This window comes from Apteryx rowi, unplaced genomic scaffold (assembly GCF_003343035.1).
Source record: "Apteryx rowi isolate R43461 unplaced genomic scaffold, aptRow1 scaffold_363, whole genome shotgun sequence".
In the NCBI taxonomy this organism is placed as follows: Eukaryota; Metazoa; Chordata; class Aves; order Apterygiformes; family Apterygidae; genus Apteryx; species Apteryx rowi.
Window position 1 is genome coordinate 871,842 of NW_020450119.1, and position 8,073 is coordinate 879,914.

Below are 8,073 nucleotides of genomic sequence, written 5' to 3' on the forward strand. Positions count from 1 at the left end.
TCCGTCTGGCGCACGGTGATGACGAATCACACACGCTTCTTTCCCCCCCCCCCCGTTCCGGCCCGAAGGAATGGAATAACGTCATCAAAAGCTCCCGCGCAGCAAGAGCGGGCTGAGCACGGTAGGGCACGTGACCGGAAGGGGCGCGCGAGGGGCGGGGCAACAACGGCCGCACCTGTCACCGCCGCCTCCTCTCCCTCACAACCACCGCAACCTCCACACTGCCACAGTCAGTACAGCTGCACCACTGCCACTCCGCCGCAACCTCCACACCGTCACAACCAGTATAGCTACACCACTGCCACTCTGCCAGAACCGCCACACTGCCACAACCAGTACAGCTGTACCACTCCCACACCACCACAACCGCCACACCGCCACAACCAGTATAGGCACACCACCACCACACCACCCCAACCGCCTCACTGTCACAACTAGTACAACCACAGCACTGCCACACCACCACAAACACCACAGCCACTGCAGCTGCACCATCACCACACAACTGCCACACCACCACAACCAGAACAGCCACACCACTGCCGCACCACAACTGCCACAGTCACAACCAGTACAGCCCCACCACCACAACCGCCACACTACCACACAGTACAACCACACCACYGCAACCAGTACAGCCATACTGCTGCCACACCACAACTGCCACATTACCGCAGTCACTAGAGCTGCACCGCCACAGCAGCACAGCTGCTACAGCCACACCACTGCCATACCACCACAACCACCGCTCCACCACAACTAGTGCAGCTGCACCACCGCCATACAACTGCCACAACACCACAACCAGTACAGCTGCACCACATCACACCAACACAAGTACAGCTGCACCACCACACCACCACACACACCACACCACCACAGCCACTACAGCTGCACCACTGCTACACCACAACTGCTACAGCTGCATCACCACAACCATCACAGCACCACAGCTGATACAGCTACACCAGACCACAGTCACTACAGCTACACCACCACCACACTACCAGCACGACTGCTACAACTGCACTACTGCCACACCAGCACAACTGCTACAGCTATACCACCACCACATGGCTGCAGCTGCAGCATCTACACCACTGCTGTACCAGTACCACTGCTACACCAGTTACACCAATGTCACAACACAACCACTACAGCTGCACCACACCAGCATGGTTGCTACAGCTATGTCACCACTAGAACCACTAGAGCTACACCCCCACATCAGCACAGCTACTACTGCTACACCACCACGCACAATCACTACAGCTCCACCATCACCGTACCAGCACAGCTCTTGCAGCTAAACAACCATCTCACCAACACAACCACTACAGCCACAGCACCACCACACCAGCACAACCCCTACAGCTATACCACTGCTACGCTGCTACAGCCACTGCCTCCACACAGCTTCTGCACCAACACAGCTGCTGTGCCAGCATAGCTGCTTCACCAGCACACCTGAGGGGTGAGGAGTCTCAGGGCCTATGTCTCATACTGCTGAAAATTGTGTTGGGTGTTAAGCTTTATTCTGGTGATATCGGGAGAAAAGACGCAGCTGCCTCTGGCTGTTGGCCTCCCGTTATCTTGTGCTAGGAATCTATTCCTGGCCTTTCAGACTGTTCTGCTGACGTAGATGCTTTGGGTGAAAGCCACTGGAAAATAGTTATTGCAATAAAACCTTGACATAGAAATGGAAAGAGAAGGCTGGATTTTTTTTGTGTGGTTCAGTTATTACTTCYGACCCTGCTGCCCTCAGTAGAATGATAACAGCAGCTCATGGCAGCAAGAATTCATAGTCCCATGGAAATTAAAGATGATATCTGAGTAATAGCATGCCAAAGCCTTATTGCAGTTCTTTCTTGTCTTGCATTGCAGATAGCAGTCTTGTGAAAGTAATAAAAGCAATCTTTTTGAAAGAAATAATTTCAAAAAATGATAGGTGCTGTTTCAGCCCCTTTGTTCTTTCCCGTTAAGTCCCTTATATTAACAGAAAACAACTGCATTTTGGTAGGTAGGTGTAGCATCGTAAAGATCTAAAAGTCCCATTGGATTTTATGTTCCTTCCTTTTTATCACTGCAGAATGTGCTCTTGTTTTATGCTGTTGTTGTCTGTCAAACCTGTTTTAAAGGTCTTAGCAGATAAACCTCTGCCATATCTCTTGCAACTTTATTATGTTTCAGCAGCTTTTACTCTTGGCAATTTTCCTGACATTAAGCTTAAACTGTTTTTTTGCTTTATTATTCCCTCTTATATACCTGTGACTGATAAAGGCATGGATTAACTGGGTACCTCTTAGTCATTGTGAAGTGGCTAGAAAGGAGGAACATTTAGGACAGTAGTTATTTGAAAGCAGAAGCGTGGTTTGGTGGGAAACATACATATATTCCTTCTTTCAATCTTCCCAGATAAATTAGTTCTTTTTGGTTTTTGTAAGTTCCTTCCAACTTATCTACTTACTCTTTGGTGTTTCAGATGCTCACATAATCTTTTGTATGCTACCTTGCCAGAGACATGGTTGTTATCTCTTTGCTCTGTAACATGCCAACCTCAGAAGTGAACCCCAAAATTGCACTGGCTTTTTTGTTGTTGTTGTTGTCAAACTGTTCTGAAACGTTGTGGCCTGAAGGAATTACGACAAGGGGATAAAGAGATAACAGTGTCCATTCCCATTTAATCATGAATTCTTCTTCTAAGATTGTATGTGAGGATTAAAATTATAAACCATAGATGAAATTGCTAGTTGGGGTAAGGACTGGGCTGGCTGGGAAGCTTTATACTTCTCAGAGCATCTGCTGTCAGGCCTGCCTAGTATATTATTGGAGCATGGTGGGGCCCTAGGTAAAATAAACAGGCAAGTAGACCAATTTAAGATTTTTTTTTGCCTCTAAGTGCTTTACTTTTAAAATAATCTTGTAATTTGGTTTTACAAAGACTCCTGGGGTCTGCTTACTACCGAAGATGGACTTGCTGGGTAGGAATGCTGATACTGAGAGCAGTGACATGTGGCATGACGTCTGATGCACTCATCAAAGCTAATCAACAAGCACCAAGGCCACTTGCGTCTGTGTTCTCTTTGGCTTCTTCCTGCATAGTCATCGCAGCCTGATGGTATCACAACTTGATGGATGCATATTTGTCCTTTCCTCTTGACTGAGACATAAGGAACTCAGATTCCAGAAAAAAAATAATCACCCTCCTGCTGATTCATCGTGTAGTTTTAGGCAAATCATTTTAACTTTGTGTTGTTCAACTTTCCTGTCTGTGAAAATAGAGATAATAACATCTGATTCACAAAAGTACTACAAAGACAACTATATTATTGTTTATGAACGCTATCTACAATGGAAGCATTATTAATGCTAACTTAGCTCCCCAGACAGTTTCCATTTCAGAGTTTTTTATCTTCAGCTCCATGGGGCAAAATCTTTCATTTCTCACGTGTGACATCAAAATGTGTACGTATGAAAATCACTGCTTCATCATAAAAACAAGTCCACAGCTTCATCGCCTGGAGCAGGATCAAAGAGGATAGGTTGCAAAGACCTAATGTTGTGGATGAAAGACTTTAGTAATTAGGGACACTATTAAAAAGAAATGCAATTACTTTAATATACATTAAGTTTTCATTAAGTGTGATGCTTTTGAAATATAAAACTTTTTAATGTGGCAAAGGCAACTTACCCCCCAAGCAGAGGTGCTTACAGATGGCTTGTTACAGGTGGCTTGGCCTGCTGGCCCAACGAAGTTATCTCCATCAGCCAGCTACCTCTGCTGAAACCTCTGGGCCCAGAAACATGCCCTGTGGCGTGGTGCAGTGCTCAAGGGGCAGCAACAGGACAGCACTGAAACAGGGCATGTCTCAGAGCCTGCCCAGCAGATGCAGACTTCCCCACTGACTGCATGTGTCTGAGCTAGCCGAGGAGAGGCCCCAACATCTCCCACATCCCATCGAGTAACCTTCTGGTGTGAGTAGGCGCTGGTTATTTTAGAGAGCCTAACATTCATAAGACTTGTCATTGTTCGAGGAGCCTGTGTAGTGAATGTAGAGAGCAGCTGGTACTTGGGTTTAGATTGTGGTATTTTGAGTGAAAATTGACTCTGTGTAAGGCAAAAAAAGATTAATGGAAAAATAATGAGCCTGAGTTTTTTTGGTTTGCGGCTCTCCATTCTACAGTAAATGTGGTGAACTTGTGGGCCAGTTTAATTTCTGGTGAGATCCCAAAAAACAGTGGCCTGTAATCAGTTGCATATGCCAAGCTTGAAACCAGAAATGTGTTTTCCCAGGACAGCTAAAGGAAAACTAGTGATTCCTCTAATACCTTATGGAACGTATTGATTACTAGCTAAAAAGATGGATTAAACATGTTCTTTCTTTACTGCGTTCCAAGTAGACAGCCTCTCCGTAACAGCCTCAGTGTGATGATCCAGAGAGTGAACATTACTACTGGTAGAGAGGCAAAGAACCTTGCATTACCGCTAACGTACAGACTGCTTAACTAGCCTATGAACTCTTTCCTGTTTCCCATGCAATCAGAGACCTGTGCTTCCCATGCACCTCCAGCATCCCCACTGTTGGCAGCATGCTGCTTTGCTAAGGTATCTTTTATTTATATCTATGCTATTTAATAAGTTTTACAATACAAGCTGCTTGGGATGGTTTTTTTTCCATCAGACACCGTGATTAGAGTTTTGATCAGTGCAGTTTACCTTTAAGAAGCAAAAACATATGCTACATTCAGGGGATGCTTATGGTAAGGTGCTGCCTTCCATCCAATTAGTAATATTTTGGGCAAGACATTTAATTGGGTGCTACAGAAAGAAGGAAGCATTTATGAGAAAAAGCTGTTGCTGTTGGAAGAAGAAAAATAAAGCTACTCATATACCACTCGCCTCTTGTATTGTGAGTAACAAGGCTATGATCTACGATGGAGCCAAATAACCCTTCACCTTTTTTAATGTGAATTACAGGGACAGATTTAAAGCAAGCAGCCCCCACTGGGGCCCATTTCTGTCCTAAGCAGGCGAGGCCATGTCTGACAGTGACTTTAAGTAGACTTGTTGGAGCCAGTACCAAATAAGTTGCTTTCTGATGATAAATGGTAGCCTCTGAGATATACTGCACTGAATTTTATAGCTCACTCTCACGCCACTTCCGTGCAGATAGCTTGAGCTGTCTCAAGCTGGTATCTGAAGAGGAAATTCAATACCAAAACATCATGTGCAGGCTCTGTTTTCTTTCTCCTCTTCCCTCCCCTCAGCATTATATGAGCCAAACCAACTAGTGAGAGCTTGGCAGGCTGCCACACAGTAAGAACCCTTGCTTTTTTTTTATTTGCAAAGGGATCTAAGGTTGGCAGCTGGATTTCATGTCTGTATTACTTTCTGTGACTGAGAGCCGAGGCTGGAGGGAAGGTAACTGCGGGACCATGCTAACTGCAGAGACTGCCCGGCCGAGGTCAAAGGGCATATGAATTTTGGTACTCCTGTAGCAATCCAACACAACAGAGGTGAAACTCACATTTATGAACCACTTTGCTTGCAAAGGGATCCCAGAACTTTGAACAAATGATCCATATGAGCAAAGCTTACTCCTCAAAGCTTACTCTCTTACTCCTGTGCAAGACGTATATTGGACATGAGACAGGAGCCTTTCCTCCCACACACCTAGACAGCACAGGTTAAATGATTGGTAATGGGCTGTAGTGCAGGGTTTTGTCTGAGGAGAACATCCCTCAATGGATCTCTGTGGACATGGATCCCCTATGGACATGGATCCAGCTGGGATACATGATCGCTTTCTATTGCTTTCCCCTTCACACAGCTGCTGCACAGCCTCTCTCCTGCAACTGCAGTAGGAATGCTAGGAAATCAGGATCTGTCCTTCAGTACTGACATGGGCTCTTGACTGCATTAAGGGTTTTTTTTTGCAATTAGTGTGATACATGCAATGATTTGCCTCTAACACGGAAGACAGCATTTGCTTTTCATTAATGGGGCAGGATGGTAATAAAGGCAATAGCGTGTGTTAATTTGTAGGACTAGAAGTCAAATATGTGCTTAGACTGGACAATAAGAGTGTTTTGAACAGGCATTTGCCAGGTTGGGCTGTTCCACCACCAGGGATTTTGTGAAGACTGTCCTTAGTGTGGAAACGATCTAAGTGAGGGGATGTTCAACCCATGGGATACTGTACCCCACATACAGCTTGAAATTAATATATTCAGGGGGATATTTGGGGCTATATAGGAGCACATTTCAGGAAGACGATACCATCAACATCTGCTGGTTATTTTCTTTTGTCAGGCCAAAGACAACGAACATGCTAGGAATAGCAAATGTCTAGCATGGGTTTGCTTTGTCAGAGTGTTTCCTTTAGATTAGCAAGAAGGAATGTTAATTCTCTCTCTTGATCCCTGTTGGAGTTAATCAGTAACTTCTTGGGGCAGCATAGAGAAACCAACCCCCAGGTCAAACGGGAAGCCTGCAGTATACCACGGCCCAGCCGCAGCTGTCATAGGAACATCCTTCTTCTGGTTTCTCCTTGACTCCTTTATTTCTAAATAGTATTAACAAAGCTAGAAATGGATTACAGCTTGCAGCCTGTTTCTGGTGAGCCAGGCGGAGAGGCTGCCAGTGGCTGCTAATGGCTGCAAGTGACGGAAGCTTGCTTTTAAATCGCATTGTGTCCCTTTGCCAGCAGCTGGGGCACTGCTTGTGTGCTCCTCCTGGTTCAGGAAACATGTAAAAACTACATGCCGCTGCCATCGTTTCGGGAAGAGATACTTGAGATACTCAGATACTTGAGTCTCCCCAAAAGACCAAACTAATGACTTTGTGGTGGGCATTTAATTTTAGCAGTTTCATCACTTTGTTTCATCTAAATGTTACAAACCACTTGATGAAGCAGAAAGCTCCAGGTTATCCCTCTGAAGGTAGTAAATTTTACTGGCTCCATTTATTTTCCGAAAAGATCAGCAAAAGTGGAGAAGTGACAGAAGTTATCTGAAGTGATATGAAGTGTTGGTGGCCAAACCAGGGACAAAGCACAGGTGAGCCGGCTTTCAAGCGGTTTTCTCATCGCCTTCATTCTCTCCTCAGATCCAGACTAGCAGTAATATATTTTAAGGTTGGTGCCACAACACCCAGTTGGAAAATGGGCTTGCATCAAAGAACGCCATTTCTTTTTAACAGAGAATCACCTCTAAAATGAAAGACATACACAGCTTTTTCTTTTCGCTTGTAAATATTTTCACTTCTATTTTCAACAGTGGAAAAAAATGTGGGTTTGGGTTGGACCTGGCAAAGTCCTAGGAAAGCTGGCAGCTCTGCACAGTGGAGAAATGGGGAAACCAGCTCAGTTGTGAAGCTCCAGGCAGCTTTCTAAGCAGAGGGAAAAGAAAATGCCTGCTCTCCCTCGTGTCGTATGGCAGTAGTACGTGGGCACTCCTGGGAGCTCTGCTGGGATCTGTTCCTTTGCGTTACTTTGGGGACAGATTAAGTCTGGTCTCATGCGAAGTTACAAAAAGACTTGTGGCAGCTACAGGGAAAGGAGACAAAAGTGGCTTTTCTCTTTCAGCTTTCGCAGTTCCTTGCATAAGTGGCAAATGAAGCAGTAATCAGTGCCAAGCAAAGAAAATAATGTCATTGGGACATTTGGACAAATAAAACATACTGCGTCTTTACTTAAGAGTTTCTAGATTTTGATCGGCCAGCTCTTCCCAGAGGTTTTTACCTGGGTCTCAAAGGACAGATTTCTATTGCTAGTAATGGCTTACTCAATGCCTATTTGACACACACACACACATATATATAATATATATATATTTTCCTTTTAATCGACTGAGACCTTGTATCATACTTTCAAAAAGAACCCCACTTGCCCCCAGATTTTGAAGAGAGACCCCCCCMCACACACACACGTTGCAGGGTGAAAGTCCGTAGGAAAGGATGGACTGGCGACTCCAAACCACCTCCCGCCGGGCCGCGGAAATGACCCCGGGGCGCTCGGGGCTCCGGCGGCCGCCGCGGGGCCTGGGGCGGGGCGGGGGGCAGATCCCGCCCCG

General features: G+C 45.6%; 1 protein-coding gene across 1 annotated transcript in view; it reads left to right on the plus strand.

Moving 5' to 3' along the window:
• The first annotated feature begins 6,681 nt into the window (after positions 1 to 6,681).
• CUNH15orf62 (chromosome unknown C15orf62 homolog) overlaps positions 6,682 to 8,073 on the plus strand; it is a 16,090-nt gene continuing 14,698 nt past the window's right edge. The window contains exon 1 of the mRNA XM_026073145.1: positions 6,682 to 7,059. The gene's annotated coding sequence lies outside the window, so the exon portion shown is untranslated. The remainder of the gene's footprint in view (positions 7,060 to 8,073) is intronic.